The sequence below is a fragment of the Chiloscyllium plagiosum genome, unplaced genomic scaffold (assembly GCF_037043375.1).
Source record: "Chiloscyllium plagiosum isolate Xiang-an unplaced genomic scaffold, Cpla_swu_hap1 HiC_scaffold_19, whole genome shotgun sequence".
Classification (NCBI taxonomy): domain Eukaryota; kingdom Metazoa; phylum Chordata; class Chondrichthyes; order Orectolobiformes; family Hemiscylliidae; genus Chiloscyllium; species Chiloscyllium plagiosum.
The window spans coordinates 39,192,753-39,213,531 of record NW_028270157.1 but is presented as its reverse complement, the minus strand read 5'-3'; the positions used below and the strand labels follow the sequence as shown (position 1 = coordinate 39,213,531).

General features: G+C 40.7%; 1 protein-coding gene across 3 annotated transcripts in view; it reads left to right on the top strand.

Annotated features, from left to right (window-relative positions):
* Window positions 1-16,926: 16,926 nt before the first annotated feature.
* Window positions 16,927-20,779, top strand: part of LOC122559658 (fatty acyl-CoA reductase 1) — a 196,236-nt gene continuing 192,383 nt past the window's right edge. Inside the window, exon 1 of one of the 3 annotated variants that reach the window (XM_043709498.2) lies at window positions 16,927-17,030. The gene's annotated coding sequence lies outside the window, so the exon portion shown is untranslated. Of the gene's footprint in view, window positions 17,031-18,730; window positions 18,752-20,297; window positions 20,373-20,779 lie in introns of those variants that run through there. The other 2 variants (XM_087997232.1, XM_087997231.1) reach the window with 2 other exon arrangements.

The window sequence follows — 20,779 nt, the reverse complement described above, 5'->3', positions numbered from 1 at the left end:
GGTGATTGTGGAGGGCACAATTGTAAGGCACAGAATTTATAGCAAAAATTTACAGTGTGATGTAACTGAAATTATACATTGAAAAATACCTTGATTGTTTGTTGAGTCTTTCATCTGTTTGAATACCATGATATTCAGCCACAAAGGATCTGTATACAATTTTGGATCACCAGAGAAGGCTAAAGAATTCTTGGACTCTCTTAAATAGACCGTGAGACTTAAACCGTATGGATAATGATTTTATTTTGCGCCCTCCTGGTTTACCCTTTTTTCCTTCTCCATCCTTTTTTGTTCATTACCTTCTCCGGGAGGGGGAGGAGGGCTTATTTGTTATTCACTATGTGATTTTCTTTACAGGCTGTGCGGCTTATTTGATTTGTGTGGGAGAGGGGTTTGTTGTTTTGTCCTACTTTTGTTTTAGAGCGGGGTTCTCTTCTTCTCTCATCTTATTTAGTTTTCTAATAATTGCTGGGATTGTAACTTTGTAGTTTTATATATTTATATTTTGTATTATGTTTGCTAAATGCACCCAGGTATTGGTGTGGGGAGGGGGGGTAGATCACTCACTTTCAACTTTGGTTTTATAGAATACTCAAATTTGTCTACTCCATTTTATAATGCCTGGGCCGAGGGCGGGGCACTAGTTAGGAGAGGTTATTGACAGGTAGTTACGCCCCCTGGGAGCAAGGGGGAAATCTCCTCTCAAATGTGTTTTGTACTTTTTTTTACTTAGGAATAGTTTTTAATTGTGTTGATGTAAATGTCTTAAAGAATTTTTGCTTTTGTGAATTTTCCATGGTCTTTATTCAGGGTGTTTTGGGTGGGGTTCTTCCTCCTGGGGGATCTCGGGCTTGCCTGGATGATCATGGCTAGCCATTCGCTTAGGTGGTGCACCTGGAATGTCAAGGGGAGTAATTCACCAATTAAAAGGAAGAAGATATTATCAAACCTCAAAAAAGAAAGGGTTGATATAGCTCTCTCACAGGAGACACATTTACTTGACAAAGAGCACTTAAAGCTACAACAGGATGGATTTGACCAGGCCTTCTTCTCATCTTTTAGTTCAAAAAGTAGGGGAGTGGTCATTCTCATTTGTAGATTAGATTAGATTAGATTAGATTATCTTACTTACAGTGTGGAAACAGGCCCTTCAGCCCAACAAGTCCACACTGCCCCGCCGAAGCGCAACCCACCCATACCCCTACATCTACGGGCAATTTAGCATGGCCAATTCACCTGACCTGCACATCTTTGGACTGTGGGAGGAAACCGGAGCACCCGGAGGAAACCCACGCAGACAAAGGGGAGAACGTGCAAACTCCACACAGTCAGTCGCCTGAGGCGGGTATTGAACCCGGGTCTCTGGCGCTGTGAGGCAGCAGTGCTAACCACTGTGCCACCATGTAAGAATCTTCCTTTCAAAATCTTAAGCCAGATAAAAGATGAATCTGGACGCTATATACTGATCAAAGCCCTAATAAATGGAGAGGAGTATGGGATTTTGAATCTTTATTGCCCCCCCACCCCCGGCACACCTCTTCAAATTTGTAATGGAAGCTTTCTCCAAGTTGATGGCTTTTGGGGCCCGCCATACAATTATAGGAGGAGACTTTATGGACTCAGAGACAGATAGACTCAAGAGTACTATGGGTATATCTCTTAGATCTAGACAATTGGCGAATCTGAATAAGGAGCTAGGGCTAGTAGATGTGTGGAGGTGCCTTCACCCCCAGGGCAAAGACTTTACTTTCTACTCTAACCCACACAAGTGTCTTACTAGAATTGATATGTTTTTTTCTCCCTTGACCCTTTTGAATTCCATATTGTCCTGCAAAATAGGTAATATAGCAATCTCTGATCATGCCGCAGTATATATGGAAGTTAAGACTAGGGATGATGGGACAGGCCCCCAACATTGGCGTACGGATTCTTCCTTAATAAAAGATAGCAAATTTATAAAATATTTTTCTCAGGAATTCAAAACTTTTTTGGAAATTAATTCAGGTATGGCCTGTAACCTGTCGACAATGTGGGAGACCATTAAGGCTTATGCATGAGGTTTTGACCATCTCATATTCTGCGATCCAGAAAAGACAAAAGGGAGAACAACAGCACCTGCTTGAGGCTCGCTTGAAGGCAGCTGAGACAGCGTATGTTGATAGGCGCTCCATTACTAAGCGACAAAGGATAGAAGACTACATTATTAGACAGTCCCTACAAATCGGATAGGGACAGAAGAGTGCTATGGCCAATGGGTCCACCCTCAGTCAGTATTCTTTATGCTCATTATATAACAAGGTATCGAAAACATGGAACGACTGTTTAAAACATGGAACCTGGAAATGGGGTTAGAAATCCATCTAGAAATGTGGAAAGACATCTAGGAAAATGGCAGAAAGATCTCAACTTGTAATAGAACTCAAGCTATTCAATTAAAGATACTCTATAGGGCTCAAATAGCACCAGAATGACATGCAAAATTTAGGGTAGGAATATCCCCAATGTATCCTAAATGCAAAATAGAAGTGGGCACACTGTTTATGGATATGTCACAAGATCTGTAGATACTGGGACAGAGTAGCGAATGCTCTGACAGAAATCTTGGAAACAGAGATAAGATTGGATCCAGTGTCTCTTTTCCTGGGCTTTTCAAATTTTCCCTCCTTGGATGTGCACGGGAGGAATGTATTTTCCATTCTCTCTTTTTGTGTGCAAGGAAAAAGTGAATTGGGTATCTGAGGGCTTATGCCCGAAACGTCGATTCTCCTGTTCCCTGGATGCTGCCTGACCTGCTGCGCTTTTCCAGCAACACATTTCCAGCTCCGTATCTGAGGGCCCTTCAGGACTTTCGAATTGGCACAGGTTAATCATGGAACACATCCCCCTTGACTTCCTCACAAGTATGGTGCACCAAAAAACTGAACTATTCTATAAAATATGGCAGACCTTTCTGAACTATATCGACACAAATATCTCGGCCATATTGTCAAGGGCTTTTGTCTGGCTGTGGTAGTGGTTCTGGCTGGTCCCCCAGGAGGAGGAATTCTGTATAACTACGGGTTTTATTATGACTTGATGTTAATTCATTTTGAGTATGTACTTAATTATTTAATTATTTCATTATTTTTCGCTAATAATGTATGATATCCTATCTTATGTTTTGGTTGTTTGTAAGATAAAATAGAAGTTTTTTGCTCTTTTTTGTGTTTTGTTTATTATTTATTTCTTTTTAAATATATTTAATTGTATATTAGTGTTTATACTTGTTTGTATTACTTTATAATTTTGTAAAAAAACTTTAACAATTTCCTTTTTCTTCAATAAAATACCTATTAAAAAAAGTAATCATCAGGAAACATCCATACTTTTCTTATACTAGAAGGAAGTTCATTGATGATGCAGTGGATAACTTTGGGACCAGGACACTACCCTGAGGGACTTCTGCAGCAGTATCCTGGAGCTGAGATGATTGCTTTCCAACAACCACATCCATCTGTTTTGCTAGTTTGACTCCAACTGGGGGACAAGCTGGGATTTCTTTATGCTATATTCAGTCAAATTCTGGCTTATGTCAAGAGCACTCACTCTCAGCTCACCTTCTGAGTTTACATCTTTTTCCGAGTTTATAGCAAGGCTGTAATGAGATCAGGAACTCAATGGTCCTGGTAGAACTAAACTAAAAAGATTGGATTTGTTCTTTTTTTTTATGAGCAAGATGTACTTGGGCAATTTTCACATTGTTGAGTAGATCACAGTTTTGTTGTGGTACTTCAATATCTTGGCACAGTGCATGGCATGTTCTGATGCTGAAGTCTTCAATGTTATAGTCTGGTCATTGTCAAAGCCCATACTTTTTGTTATGCACTGATATAATCCAAATATTTTTTTTAAGGATTCTGTGAACCAACCTAAATCTTCATTTTTATTTTTAAAAAATGAACGCTTTGCTAAGGAGTATGACATAATAATGTTACACTTAGAGTCATAGAGATGTACAGCACGGAAACAGACCCTTCAGTCCATGCCGACCAGATATCCCAACCCAATCTAGTCCCACCTGCCAGCACCTGGCCCATATCCCTCCAAATCCTTCCAATTCAATATACCCATCCAGATGCCTTTTAAATGTTGCAATTGTACTAACCTCCACCACTTCGATACGTGAATTCAACAGCAAAGGCAGTAACTGCTAATTCTGTCAGTTAACAATGTGGGTTTCTTTCTCTCTCTCTCTCCTGCACTGACCTCACCACGTGCTTCCTTTATCTGTTTTTCTCCCTTTTAAAAGTGCTGTTATTTTGACTTTTTTTCTCCAAAATTCCAAAACAATGCAACAGCATATAAAATAGTAATTGCTGCACCTGGAATTCGAGGAAATAACCTCCAACACCTAAAATACCTCAAAAAAGGAGCAGCTGTTACAGCCAGAAATTTTTCCTATCCTCCATCTTGGATTGCCCAGATTCTGATTTGCAAAGAACTTTGATAGAGATATAGAGCCAGAAAACTTTCAGAGGAGCATTACATGACCCTTTTGAATACGAGGAGAGAGAACTTGACAAGCCTGGACAGCAACAGTCCATCTTCCTCTCTATTTCTTTGGACCATTTCTCTGTCAAGTGAAAGAACTGCAGATCACCAGAATCAGTCTGCTACATGTGGAGGCTTCGCAAGGAAGTTTTTTTTTAGAATCTACCTCACTATATGAAATAAGAGGGCTTCAGCCGATTATAACTGTTCCAGGAAGACACCTCAGTGCCCCAGCTTGTTGTGTGTCTAGAATTAACTTGGAATCAGAACATCACTGAGCAATCTATGACATACCTTTTTCATGAATGTAGCTATTACTTAACCAAAGTACTTTAAAGTCAACACTATAGAGTTTTCCATTTTTGCTTCTCCTCAGGCTTGTGTGCGTGCATTTTTATTACTGATTTCAATATACAGAAAAATTGCTGGTGAAACTCAGTAGATCTGGCAGCATCTGTGGGGAGAAAGCAGTTCATGCTGTGAGTCCAATGACTCTTCATCAGATATCTGTTTATCCAGAACCTCAACCTGAGCTACAAATCTTCTCAAAACTCAAACTTCATCAGAACTTGAAAAGTCACTAGATTAAAAACTTTAAGTTTGCTTTCTCCCCACAGATGCTGCCAGATCTGCTGAGTTTAGTTCTATTTTGGTTTCAGATCTCCAGTATTTGCAGTTCTTTTTTTTTGTTTTTTAATGCATAATCCAATTGTTTAAAATAAACTCTGCATCTTTATTGTCAAAAAATACTTACTCAGATAAACTAATTATTTAGTGTCTATTAAAGAAACGTGATAGCTTTGATCTGATTCATTGGTTGTGGATTCACTTTACTCTGTCGATTACACTATCATTGGACGAAGTGCGGTAATAGATTTACTAAAATGATATTGCACTGCAAGCATAAAATTATGAGGACAGACTGCATAAAAAAGTACTTCTTAGAATTTAGAAGGTGAAAAGTAATTTGATCAAAGTCATCAAATAATTAAGAGGAACACATATGTTACATAGAGAGAATTTTGTTTTTGCTGGTTGAGGAGTTTAGGATTGGTGGTGGTATCTAAAAATTAAAGCCAGATCTTTGAGGAACTAAATTTGGAAACATTTGAGCAGAAAGGCTAGGAGAATTTTGAAATCATTTTCTGCAAACACACGTTGACATTCAATTGATTATTGATTTTAATCTGAGACTGTCAGAGTTTTAGTTATCCAGAGTTATTAAAGGATAGGAGGCTAAGACAGGTATATGGAGTTAGGTTGCAAATCCGCCATTATTTTTCCAATGGCAGAATAGGCTTGAGAGGATAAATTGCTCACTTCTGTTCCTGTGCTTCTATAGCACAGGTAATATCTTCAGAGGAAATGTTTCCTAAGGTCTGGTTCAGTTTCCTTCAGTTGTCACGAAATATCCAACAACATGAAAATCACAGGAAGATCAGACCAAAAAGCTTACATTTATATGGGATCTTTCAAGATGAAAAACATATTCACCAATTGGAGTGAAGAAACCAGACTAAGACAAGAGTTATTGACATACTTTTGAAACTTTGTTAGTTTTATTCTCCTTATATACTGCTGAGATAATAATGGCAAGTAAGCTGTATCCTGTGCAATCTTTCACCTGGTAATGCTCAATTCCTCATTTTACCATATGTCTTCTATTCATTATGGAACTGCACTAAGATGGCTGCAGTCACCATAAAAGTGACTTTCCAAATGCTTTGAGAAAGCAATAACTTAACCTTCTTTTCAGAAACCTAACCAGCACCATTGGTGGCGAGGGATTGGAATTTATAGCAGGGGTCCAAAACAATAGCTTTGAAAATTTGTAAGTAAATCTTAAATCTGAAGATATGATTAGAAAAGCAATTCAGGAAGTATTTCAAAATGTTGAGTATACAAGGGTATGGAAAAGGATGAAATCATGACAGTAATTTCAAGGATTAATTGGAGGAAATTTCTCTACTTTTAGTACTGTATATTACCTAGCTGACTGGCAGCATAGAATTAATGGAGGAGTTGAGAGAGATTATGGTGAAGTAGCACAGATCCTGTCAATGCACATACAAAAGCTGATGTTGCATTTTTAGAACATTGTTCCCTTGGAGCTGCATGAAGGTAAGCATTAGGGTGAGGAGATCTGGTAATGTCTGAAGAGGTAATAGCATAGAAACAAAATGAGAAACCATTGTAAGAGATTCTCTGGCTACAATTTTATAAATAAGGATAAATCCAGGTGAACGCAATCTCACTTAACTGAACAATGAAGGAGAGAATTTGGAGGAGAATGGTGTGATTAATCATGGTAAAATCTACAGTCACTCAAGAAAGATGGGACTCGATAATGCACTATGGTCACAGTCACATAGGATGCTGGCTGTAAATTCGAATAGGAGCATTGTGATGCTGTGTCAGGGACAGAAGCCTAATTCAGTTTCAAATGTGGAATTGTGGGAAGAATGAGCACAATTATGGGAGTTTGCAACATATCTAGGGCATTGGACATGGAAAATGGCAGTGTTCAAGGACATACAGGAAACAAATGAATCTTTTGAGTGGGTAATGAAATGTGTCAAAGAGGTAGATTGTCTCTATCTCTGAATTGAGTTATAAGAATAGGTGGAGAAGAGTAATTCTGTGAACTGGGGAGTAATCTTAGAAAATGTTGAAAGTGTAATTTTCGGATGTTTCTGTTGCCTAGAAAAGTACTGATGATTATCACCAGAAATGCAATTCCTGAAGAATTTCAAAAAGTTGATAATAGAATAATGATCTGGATGAAGGAACTGAGGGGATTGTACCTAATTTTGCAGATGACACAAGATATGTGGAGGGATAGGTAGTGTGGAGGAAGTGGGAAGAATGCAGAAGGACTTGGATAGGCTAGAAGAGTGGCCAAAATAGTGGCAGATAGAATACAATGTGCCAAAGTGTGAGATTATACATTTTGGTAGGAAGAATAGAGGCATAGACAATTTTCTAAATGGGGAAAGGCTTCAGAAAACAGAAGCACAAAGGGACTTAGGATCCTTGTTCAGGGTTCTCTTCAGGTTAACATGCATGTTCAGTTAGTGGTTAGGAAGGCAAGTGCAATGTTAGCATTAATTTCAAAAAGGCTAGAACACGAATAGAGAAGTACTGCTGAGGCTGTATAAGGCTCTGGTCAGATTGTATTTGAAATGTTTTGGAGTCATCTGTATCTAAGGAATGATATGCTGGCATTGGACAGGGTCAAGAGAAGTTTTACAAGAATGATCTCAGAGCTGAAAGGTTTGCCATATGAAGAGCAATGAGGACTCTGGGTCTGTACTAAATAAGGTTTAGAAGGATGGGGGAGGTATCTGAGAGATCTGGATAGAGTGGATATGGAGATGATGATTCCACTCATAGGAGAGGCTAGGACCCGAAGGCAGAGCCTCAGAATGAAGGGATAACCCTTTAGAACTGAGATAAGGAGGAATTTCTTCAGCCAGAATATGATGACTCTGTGAAACTCATTGTCACAGAGGGCTGTGGAAGCCAAGCTGTTGAGTATAGATAGGTTCTTGATTATTATAGGAATCATGGGTTGGGGGAGAAAACAAGGGAATGGACTTGAGAAACATTATCAATCATAATCAAATGGTTGAGCAGACTGGGTGGGCTGAATGGCCTAATTCTGCTCCTATATATTATGGTCTTATGCTTTTTACATTATCTTACAATACCTCTCCCTCATTTAGCAAGATTATTCCATTAATGGAACATTCCGTTAGTTCTGGATGTTTCAACTCTTTTGGAACTGTGAGAAAGAGGAGCAAGATTGTGGTGTGGCAATGGCAGGGGAGAAATACATATAATGATAAAACTGACACCCTACATCCTTATAATATCCACATATTGCTACCTCCCTCCTTGCATATCCTACAGTCCACTGTCCAGACGGAGGGCACAGAGGACTTCAAAATGTATCCATCTGCCTTTTCCATCGCCTTTCTCGATAAACACTTAGCAGGTGTGCCTGTACGCCACTGTACACATGCTATGTCTTTTCTCAGATACGCCATGGCACATGTATTAAAATACATTCTGTCATTACAGGTTGTTCTTCTATAACGCGATGGTTGCGTTCTTGTTTAACCCCGCATTATAGAAAAATTGCGCTTTAGAAACAGTGCTTAAAGTGCTGCTAATATAATCACATTACAGCCAACACGTGTTTTAAAATTTCGTGCTTTAGAAACAGTGTCCTCAATATGTCAATTGTGTTACAGCGAATTTGCATTAATGAAATACGAGTTATAGCAGAACGACCTGTACTCCAGTCCTTGTTCCCTGGTATGCATGTCATATGCGACACATTATAACGTGCCCCATAATCTCATGTCTTTTTGTCAATTGGTTGTACTTCCTCATACATTCTCTCCAGCAGTTGTCCTAAGCTCCTGAATACTAATTCCATTATAGCCATTCATACTGGTTTCTTTTCCTGATGGGGGTTATCAATACTCATCTGACATTAATCTCTGTTGGTTGTTGTTTATCTCCCTTTGACAGTGGAATGGCACATTTCCTGAATGGGCCATTAACCTCCTGGGTAATCCAGGGGTTGTAGTTCACATCCTTATCATTTCTATCTCCTCTGTTATTCACATTTTTGCTTTACATCTGGACTTCATTCCCAATAGCCTGTGCCCGACCAGTAAGCTATCTAAAAATGTTCCAGATCCCTATACGTGCTAACATTATTCCCAAAGCCCCAAACCGTCTGTTTTCCAATTCATTCTTCCATTTCTGGTATGCCATCATGTACCAGATGGTGTTTATTACACGTTCTATCTTAGGGTCTGTCAATTATCATTTCTATGTTTAAAGTTGGGGTCTTTAGTTGGGTCCAATGTTTCCAACAGCATTTACCTTCCATATCTATATATGTGACTATGTCACTGGTCATGATTATGTAATTATGGGGCAAACCCTGCCTGATCTGGGGTTGAATGAGGACTCTGTTTCTGATGGTGGTGTGGGCTTGTAAAGCTCTGCAGTCCCTTTACATTCTAAGTCCCTTACTGCTTGCTGATTCTTTGCTTCCTAGTGCACATCCAGCAGGATCGTTATATTCTATCTTTTTGTGACTCCAACTCGGTTCCCCCGACGATTGTGCTCTCGTGGAGTTCATGGTCCTTGAATAGTGTTAGGCCACATGTCCAATTTGGAGTGGCTGTCAGGCTCATCAGAATGCAGAGGAGCCATCCTTTTCCCACTCTATACCATCATGACCCATACCTAAGGCAGAATAGCTGTTTATGTAGATGTTTACTCTCTTGTCCCCTGCTAGTTTTAAAATTTCTCCCAGCGCTATAAGTTCTGCTACCTGATTGAAAGAGTTGGGTCTGAACTGTCTTTTGCTACTCCCCCCCTTCCCTCCCACTCCCAGTGACCTATGACAGCCCAGCAGTTTCAAAAATACCAGTCAATGAATTGTCTCAGTTGGTCTACATATAAAGTCAGGTCTGGGTCATTTAAAGCTTCATCTGCGTTTCCCTCTATAGCAACCTGATCCATCTCTGCCTAACAATGATGAGGTTCCCCTTCTACTAGTATATTTTCTGTGGCATTGTGTTTATTGTCTCAGGTTGTTCTAACTGATTTATCCTTTGGTAGTAGTATGGCCTCCCATATTGCTCCTTTAGAATCTGATTCAGTTTTTAATCTCCCAGTATTCAGTAATTTCACTAAAGTGCATCTGGGGTGTAACACTATTTGTCCCGACATAATGAGAAGCTCGCTTTCCTTTATTGCACAATCTACTGCATCTGTGAAGTCCCTGGACTACTGGGAATTTTCATGCTGGATAATAGGCTACAGCATATCCCTTCCCTATTCTTGAGCCACTTTAGCACTGTAAAGGTTTTCATTGCTGCTGTGAAATAGGTGGAAAGGTTTTAAGAGCACGCGCTGCCACAAGTCCATCTTTTAGATTTTAATATGCCTTTTCTTGTCTTGGCCCTCATTCCGGAGGACCCTCATTTTTCCAACCCCCAGATGGGTTCAGCAATGGCTGAAAATTGTGGGATAAAGTTGCGGCAGTAATTAAATAACCCCATCACCTTCCTAATTTCTCTTACAGTAATCATCTGGGACATGTTGACAATAGATGCTTTCCTGTCCTTGGGGAGGTTTTTAATGCTCTGGCTTATATCGTTTCCCAAATATTAGACCGTACTTTGGCCTATCATGCCTTTTTGAGGTTAACTTTCATTTCCACTCTTTCCAGGGTCCCTAAGACCATCAGCAATGCCTGTATGTGTCCTGCTTTGAGTTACTAAACTATCATTCATGTATTGGAGAATAATTCTGTTATATGAGGATGCATTGCACAACTATAGAAGCTCATGTTTCAGCTAAAAATCTTCTTCAGCTATTTTCTGCCAACAAAGAACCACTTTCAGACATTATATTCTGCTTCAGCCATGGGCAGCCCTAACAGCAGGTAATATGCTCTGATGGGAAAACTTCAGGCAAAGATGAAAGGTTCCAAGTACAGGGCAGACTTCACGATTTCATACTTGCCAATGACTGCTCAGGCTGCTGTGTCAGAGATGTAAATGCAATGTAGCATGGATGTGTTTGCTAATATATGTGCCAAATGCAGCCTTTGGAATTCCACAAAGAAAACTGAAGTAATGGATCAGCCTGTTCCATGCAAGACATTACTTTGTTCAAAGGCTTCAGCCTATTTCAGCCAGAACCAAATTAGCAGTGGATAAATTCATTTATCTTGGTAGAATGTGCTCTCAGTGTCTTTATTGATGACAAGGCATGTATGAGAATTGTCAAGATAAATGTACCTTTTAGCAGAAATCAAACACCAGTTTGAGAATGAAAAGAAGTAAGTGGACCTATCAAACTATGGGTCTTTAGAGCAATTGTTCTGTGCAGTTCGTTCTGCATACTTGAGATCTCAACCTGTGTACCAGTGCCATGTCAGGAAGCTTCTGAACATCAGATGACAGGACAAAATACCAAACACTGAGGAGTTCACTTGTGCTGACATACTAAGTATCCACCCTATATTGAGACAGTCACAACTGATTTTAGCTGGAATACCAAAGTGAATGTTCTATGTAAAGGTCAAGTCTGGTGTGTACTATATTGATGGTTAAAGGAAGCACTACCAGGACATTATGGAATGTTGTGACTTTTAAGTCAATTCTTGATAGAAACAGGATCATTGCATGTGCTCAGCTGAATAAAGCAAACATGCTTCCAAAGAAGGTGCCCATAAGAGGCAAAGAGAAAACTCAAAGTGAGGAAATCCCAAGCTTTCAAATCATCCAAACCTATGTGGTAAAAGTCTGCAACATCCTAATCCGAGTGCAGCAGGACCTTCCAGATACAGATCGGCTTTAATGTCACCTAAGGATCATAAGCGCTGTAGTAACCACCCTAGATGATGAACATGTTATCTTCACTTTGAAAGCCAAACCTGGACCATCTGTATCAACCATGGTACAGGTAAAGTCACCCTAATCCACTGGATCATAAGGTAGCTCTCTCATTAGCGATACAGATGGCTGGTGGTGGTTTAGCCTGAGGATCAGGTGAGGGAAGAAGTTAAGAAGGAGAAGCGTTAAAAGTAATTTCAACAGTTGTAGGAATTGAGCACTGCAAACCAGCCATTTAAACAACTGAGCTAACTGACCTCCATCCACTGTGACTGTGACTCATCTCATTAATTCATACATTACTCTCACATAACACTGCTGAAAACCAGACACTTTTCAAAGTTTGCACATACTACCATCTCGGTGCATCATCTAAATACATTAACACATTCATTGACGCACTTTCCTCACTTTTTCAGGTCAAGGTGGTCCATAATAGACAACTGCAGCAACTAATTTCAATAAAATGCTGGATGTTGGAATTCTGAAACAAAGACAGATTATTGCTGGAGTAACTCAGCAGGTCTGGCAACATCTGTGGAGAGAAAACAGAGTTAACATTTCAAGCCCAGTGATCCTTCTTCAGAACAGTTCATTTCTGTTAACTTTGTTTTCTTTCTCCACAGATGCTGCCAGACCTGCTGAGTTTCTCCTCCAAATTCTGTTTTTGATGCAGCAACTAAACTGATGGACAGGTAAGGCTGAATACCCTCTCTCATGAGGAGAGATAGTAATGGCAATTCCAATGATTCCCAACACCAGAGTTGTGGCCAGCTGTGTTACTGGGGGTATGGTGGTGTACCCACCCTTAACTCGCAAATCCCACTTCACCCGCATTGTGTAATCTATGATGTACAGCTGCAAATGTATAGCAACACAAGTGTTACTTTACCCCAATCTATAACCTCCAGATGGTTCCCAACATCACAGATGCTAAGCTTCAGCTAATTTAGCTCATTCCGAGTTATCAAGAATTGCCTGAAGGCACACAAAGACTATGGGCCCTGACAACAGTCCAGCATTAGTTATTGAAGACATATTCTCCAGAATTGGGTGTGCCTCTAAATACATCTACAACACTGGCATCTACCAGGCTGAAATGCCTGTCAGTCACTTGGTTATCACTTTTACCTCGAGTTCATGAAATCCACCCCTTGGTAAGTACTTCAATATTTTTGTAAAGAAGGATGTCTAAGATTACAAAGAGATCTTGATCAATTGGATCAATAGGCTGAGGAGTGGCAGATGGAGTTTAATTTGGATAAATGTGTGGTATTGCATTTTGGTAAAACAAACAAGAGTAGGGCTTGTGCAAATAAGATTAGAGCCTTCAGTTGTGCTGTAGAACAGAGAGATCTAGGGGTTCATGTACATACTTCTTTAAAATTTGCATCAGATGTAGATAGGATGGTTAAGAAAGAATTTAGCACACTTGCCTTCATTGCTTAGACCTTTGAGTATAGGAGTTGGGTTGTCATGGTGAGCTTGATAGTTTGGCCTCTTCTGGAGTACTGTGTCCAGGTCTGGTCACCCTGTTAAAGGAAGGATACCATTAAGTGAGAGAAGGTTCAGAAACGATTTACTGGGATGTTGCCTGGAATGGATTGCTTGGGTTATAAGAAGAGGCTGGAAAGGCTGGGAATGTTTTCACTGGAGTGTAGAAAATTGAGGGGTTATCTTGTAGAGGTTTATAAAATAATGAGGGGTATAGATAAAGTGAAGGGCAGGTGTCTTTTCCTTCGGGTTGGGCAATTCAAGACAATAGGACATATTTTTAAAGTGAGAGGAGTCACAGAATCGTAGAGATGTACAGCATGGAAACAGACCCTTCAGTCCAACCAGTCCATGCCGATCAGATATACCAACCCAATCTAATCCCACCTGCCAGCACTCGGCCCATATCCCTCCAAACCCTTCCCATTTATATAACCATCCAAATGCCTCTTAAACGTTGCATTTGTACCAGCCTCCACCACATCCTCTGGCAGCTCATTCCATACACGTACCACCCTCTGCATGAAAAAAATGCCACTTAGGTCTCTTTTATATCTTTCCCCTCTCACCCAACCTATGCCCTCTAGTTCTGGACTCCCCAACCCCAGGGAAAAGACTTTGTCTACTTATCCTATCCATGCCCCTCATAATTTTGTAAACCTCTATAAGGTCACCCCTCAGCCTCCAACGCTCCAGGGAAAACTGCCCCAGCCTGTTCAGCATCTCCCTGTAGCTCAAATCCTCCATCCCTGGCAACATCCTTGTAAATCTTTTCTGAACCCTTTCAAGTTTCGCAACATCTTCCCGATAGGAAGGAGACCAGAATTGCACGCAATATTCCAACAGTGGCCTAACCAATGTCCTGTACAGCCACAACATGCAACTCCTGTACTCAATACTCTGACCAATAAAGGAAAGCATACCAAATGCCTTCTTCACTATCCTATCTACCTGCGACTCCACTTTCAAGGAGCTATGAACCTGCACTCCAAGGTCTCTTTGTTCAGCAACACTCCCTAGGACCTTACCATTAAGCGTATAAGTCCTGCTAAGATTTGCTTTTCCAAAATGCAGCACCTCGCATTTATCTGAATTAAACTCCATCTGCCACTTCTCAGCCCCTTGGCCCATCTGGTCCAGATCCTGTTGTAACCTGAGGTAACCCTCTTCGCTGTCCACTACACCTCCAATTTTGGTGTCATCTGCAAACTTACTAACTGTACCTCTTATGCTCGCATCCAAATCATTTATGTAAATGACAAAAAGTAGAGGGCCCAGCACCGATCCTTGTGGGACTCCACTGGTCACAGGCCTCCAATCTGAAAAACAACCTTCCACCACCACCAAATGGCTAGTTCTCCCTGTATTCCATGAGATCTAACCTTGGTAATCAGTCTCCCATGGGGAACTTTGTCGAACGCCTTACTGAAGTCCATATAGATCACATCTACCACTCTGTCCTCATCAATCTTCTTTGTTACTTCTTCAAAAAATGTGAGATATGATTTCCCACACACGAAGCCATGTTGACTATCCCTAATCAGTCCTTGCCTTTCCAAGTACAGGTACATCCTGTCCCTCAGTATTCCCTCTAACAACTTGCCTACCACCGAGGTCAAGCTCATCGGTTTATAGTTCCCTGGCTTGTCTTTACCGCCCTTCTTAAACAGTGGCACCATGTTTGCCAACCTCCAGTCTTCCGGCACCTCACCTGTGACTATCGATGATACAAATATCTCAGCAAGAGGCCCAGCAATCACTTCTCTAGCTTCCCACAGAGTTCTCAGGTACACCTGATCTGGTCCTGAGGATTTATCCACTTTTAACCATTTCAAAACATCCAGCACTTCCTCCTCTGTAATCTGGACATTTTGCAAGATGTCACCATCTATTTCCCTACAGTCTATATCTTCCATATCCTTTTCCACAGTAAATACTGATGCAAAATATTCATTTAGTATCTCCCCCATTTTCTGTGGCTCCACACAAAGGCCGCCTTGCTGATCTTTGAGGGGCTCTATTCTCTCCCTAGTTACCCTTCTGTCCTTAATATATTTGCAAAAACCCTTTGGATTCTCCTTAATTCTATTTGCCAAAGCTATCTCATGTTCCCTTTTTGCCCTCCTGATTTCCCTCTTAAGTATACTCCTACTTTATTTTCCTCTTCCAAGGGTTCACTCGACCTATCCTGTCTGTACCTGATATATGGTTTCTTCTTTTTCTTAACCAAACCCTCAATTTCTTTAGTCATCCAGCATTTCCTATAGTTACCAGCCTTCCCTTTCACCCTGACAGGAATATACTTTCTCTGGATTCTTGTTATCTCATTTCTGAAGGCTTCCCATTTTCCAACCGTCCCTTTATCTGCGAATATCTGCCTCCAATCAGCTTTTGAAAGTTCTTGCCTAATACCGTCAAAATTGGCCTTTCTCCAATTTAGAACTTCAACTTTTAGATCTGGTCTATCCTTTCCATCACTATTTTAAAACGAATAGAATTATGGTCGCTGGCCCCAAAGTACTCCCTCACTGACACCTCAGTCACCTGCCCTGCCTTATTTCCCAAGAGTAGGTCAAGTTTTGCACCTTCTCTAGTAGGTACGTCCACATACTGAATCAGAAAATTGTCTTGTACACACTTAAGAAATTCCTCTCCATCTAAACCTTTAACACTATGGCAGTCCCAGTCGATGTTTGGAAAGTTAAAATCCCCGACCATAACCACCCTATTATTCTTACAGGAGAAAGATTAAAAAAAAGACACGTGGGCACCTTTTTTACACAGAATGGTTTGTATGTGGAATGAATTGGTGGATGTGAATACAGATATAATGTTCAGAAGACATTTGGATAAGTGCATGAATAAGAAATGTTTGGAAGGATATGAGTCAAGGTTTAGTTTGGGATGATGGTCAGCATGGACTGGTTGGACTGAAGGGTCTGTCTCGGTGCTATATGACTCTGATTATTTGTCATTGAAGCCCACATGAAAATGCAATAATTCACTGCATGCTGTGTTTTTGATTCAAGTGCAAGTGTTTGGCACCATTCCTCTTTGTCAAAAGACCCTGTAATAGACATTTTTCAAGCAAAAAGTCTATGCTTGGTTTCAGTACTCAACATGTGCATCATATAACGTTTACCACAGCAATCTAATGCCATCGCAAAGCTCTGCAGATGGCTAGTATTAATGATTTAACTTTTAAATGTGATTAAAACCTATTTGGACATTATAGGTTTATGACAGTGAAATTCTTCAAATCAGACTCTCCCGCCACACACATAACGGTATGGAGAATAGTGCACGATTTGATTTGCAAAAAAAAAACTACAAATCCCAGAACAAACGAATGCGGGCATGCTTGTCTTCTGTAAAAGAGAGAGTTATTTGAATACTGCTTGATGGATCCTGGTTGGTATGAATAAGAGGCGCCTGCGCTGCGGGAGGAGGAGTCGGGGCGTTGGAAACAGCAGCAGCCTCGGCACCGGCGGGCGCTCGAAGCTTCTCACAGCCGCTGGCTTATGTTAAAGCAACATCAGGTCACAGCAGCTCCGCACACAGCGACCCATGCACACGGTAAGCGCCATCACCGCCTTTATTTCCTTTCCTCGTGTGAAACTCACCTGTTCATTCCAAGCTGTCATTTGTTATTTTTCTTCTTCTTCTGCAAGCCAGCAATACTGTGATTGGATGCAGTTACGGTGCCTTAGGATATGTAAAGGGATACAGGCTGCCCAGCCTTCAGTTATTGTATTAATCATCTCTTTAAAAATGAGGAAATGCCCGTTACACGATAAGGACCAGAGACACTAGAAAAAATAAACACCATAAAAGCCTCCGCGATGATGTTTCAGGGGAATTGCTTTAGGAAGTCTGGGAGACCGGGTGGGGAGCCTCTGCAGATGGCTGGACATCATGTGCTGTCGGATAGCTCTGCCATTTCTTTTGACATACAGGACCACATTATATTTGAAAATCAGTGTTGCAGATGTTTATATTTGATCTTTGTGTCCCATCCACACTAATCATTTTGACTATCATTCCCCCTCCCCAACACCATTTCAGTAATGATATGCCATCCTACAGTGTGAAAACAGGTCATTCAGCCCATCGAATCCACATCCACCCTCCGAACAGCATCCCACCCTATCCCTGTAACCCTGCATTTTCCATGGCTAATCCACCCCGCCTGCACATCCCTGGTTACTATGGGCAATTTAGGATGGTCAATCCACCCTAACATCTTTGGATTGTGGGAGGAAACTGGAACACCCGGAGGAAACACACGCAGATACGGGGAGAATGTGCAAACTCCACACAGACAGTCACCCGAGGCTGGAATCGAACTCGGGTCCCTGATGCTGAGCCACCCTGCCGTCCCTCTTGTATGGAAAGTAAATGATATGAAATTACAAGATGACAGTTTGCACAAATTGCAAGTGGCCGAAGAGGAAGTTTCGGCCCATGTGCCCCTGGCCGCCTTCACACACTGTAAAGACTGTTCCCACCCCACCCTAGCAGTCAGAAATGCTGGGGTTTTTTAAAAATCGAAGTGAAGTTATGTTAATTTTGGCACGAAGTGTATCAGGCGCCCTTTTGCTTTGAGAAGTTGTTTGAAATCTAATAAAACAAGCGTTAGCGGAAAGGTTGCCCAGCATTAGAACTAAGACGGAAGAGGGAGCGTATACTTCTGCACCAGGTCGGATGCAGTGCTGACACATCCTACCCGCGGGCGGATAGGAGCCGAACCGCTGTTTTAATGTTCTTTGGGTTGTTGGCACACGTCTCAGTACTTTAACATAACCTTGTGGTTAGACAGAAACGTGCTCTCACGTTTCTTTCAATTGCTTCAGAGCATCGAGTATATATAAAAGAAGCATCGCTCTACGAAGCAATAAACGCGATTTTAAAAAGTGTCATTGTAAACAAATCGAGCTTTGAGCGTTTCACAGCATGTTCGCATTGAGTTGGGCTGCGTCTCTGTAATGGGGCGGTGCCTCCAGACTTCAGGGTCTTGTAATGAGCTGCAAATGTTGTCTGACAGAGAGGAAGGCGCGATAGATTCCTCCTGGTATCGCAGATGTAACATTCGGTTCTGTTTCATTTTCTCTTTAAACTCGAGAATTCATTTTGAGCGTGTGGAAACAGCATTGAAAGACATTCCTCGGCACTGATTATGTATCTGCTTGGATGTCATTTTGCCGCCTTGTCGACACGATTTTTTTTAACTGTCGTTTCAGGAACTGGCCGAAGGAAATACTCCTTTTACAAAGGAGCACCACCCCTTTCAATTTTGGGTACTGTAATTTTAGTTGCTGTGTATCCAATTGTTTGACAGTTTCTTCCCGTGGGTGACATAATACTGACGCATTCGGCCAGTAAGCAGTGTTTAAATAATTTTTATAATTTATTGCAATGGCCCGTCCCTAGCCGCTCAATGTAACTCCATTACACTTTAGTCTGTATTTGGTCCGCTGAGGCGGATTTATAATTTTGCGTTTACTGTACAAATAGCGGCGAGGCAAGCAGCCCTCATTATTGTTCACGTACAAATCAAGTTACAACTTAGGGCACATACACAGTGAATTCCAGAAGATCTGGAAGTTTCTCTCCGAGATGTGCCCCATCGCTGCAAAAGAAACTTGCATTCTGTGTTGTTATTAACAAATACCGATTAGGGTGAAGATCATGTACTAGTAAGTTAGTTGGGGCTTACGCAATTTGATCTAAAAACTTCTTTAGTGGTATATTGCAGCCACTTATCCTTTCTGGAAATATTACTTTAACAAATATATTTCATACCTTCATGTTGATTGTATGGTAATTGTTGGCTAGGATACTGAGATAACATCTCTGCTGTTCTGGGATTGTTTACATAATACCAGAGAAGGCAAATGGCACCTTGGTTTGACATCTCGTACAAAGTTTGGCATCTCTGTGCAAGACTTCATCATCACTAGACTAATGAATCAGTTTGAATTATTTTCATAGCCTGCTGCATATGAATATGGGTACCCTCAGTAAGTATCCTCAACATATAACAGAAAGGGGCAATTATATTAAATAATCATAGTTTGGAATATAAGTTTTGGTATGACAAAAGATTGAATCAAAGTGGTGATTTTAAAGTATATCTTGAGGTGAAGAGGGGCCTCTGAGGATTGTGAATCTTTGTAGTCACGTTCCTAGAGAATGGTGGAGGCAGGATCAATTAATATTTTTAAGACAGAAGTAGATAGATTTTTGACTAACAAGCAAGTCAAAGGTTATTGGAAGTGAGCAGGAATGGAGAGATGAGGCCACAATCCGATTAGTCATATTTCTTTTGAATGGCTGAGCAGGCTAGAAGGACATATGGGAGGGGTAAAGGAAGTAGAGGATGTACAAATAGACAGGATTAGATGAATGCTGAGTTCTCAGAGGGTTCTTGCTCTGAAGGAAGTTACAGAAACAAGGAGGGTTCAGGCCATGGAGGGAATTGAATACAAAAATGTAAATTTAAAAAAATGAGAGTTTTAAGACCAGGAATCAAGACAGTTCAGCAATACACAAGCTGATGGGTGAAAGACATTTCATACAATGCGGGATAAAGCAGAGTTTTGGATGAACTCACCTTTGTGGAACATTGCAATCATATACAGCCAGTACAGCATTCAAGTAGTGTGGTTGGAAATAACAAAACGCATTAAGACTTGAGCCTTATTCTATAGACTTGAGCACTTAATGCAAACTGACACTCAATAGGAGTGAATGGTTGCTGCACTATTGGTGATGCTGTTTTCAAACGCACTATTGTACTGAAGTCCTGTCTGCTGTTACAGATGGTTGTAAAATATCTCAAGGTATTTTCTGAAGAAGAGCAGAAGAGTTTTTCTTAGTATCCTGGTAAATATCTATCTCTCATCCCAACATTAGCAGGTTAGTTATCTCATTACCATTTGCAGGATCTTGCTTAATGCAAATTTATTGTTGATTTTTTTTCTACATTATAGTAGTAACTGAACTGTAAAATAAATCTTTGGCTTATGAAAAGTCTTACTTAAGTTAAAGTTATTTTCTGCAAAATACAATGGTTATGGTTTCTAAACCACCTTTCAGAAACACCCACATCATGGAGAAGAACACGTTTTTTGGATTGGGGTGTCAGAACTATCGACAAAATCCACTGAACATGAGGAGTCTGTTTTTAAAACATAATTTAATTCCTTTTCTTTAATGCCATGCCTCATTATTTGGAAGTATAGGTTTTTAATGTTTTAATGAACAAATCTCAAGGCATGACTAGTGACAGGGAGCCTGACTGGGGGAGGAGTTGCGCATACACA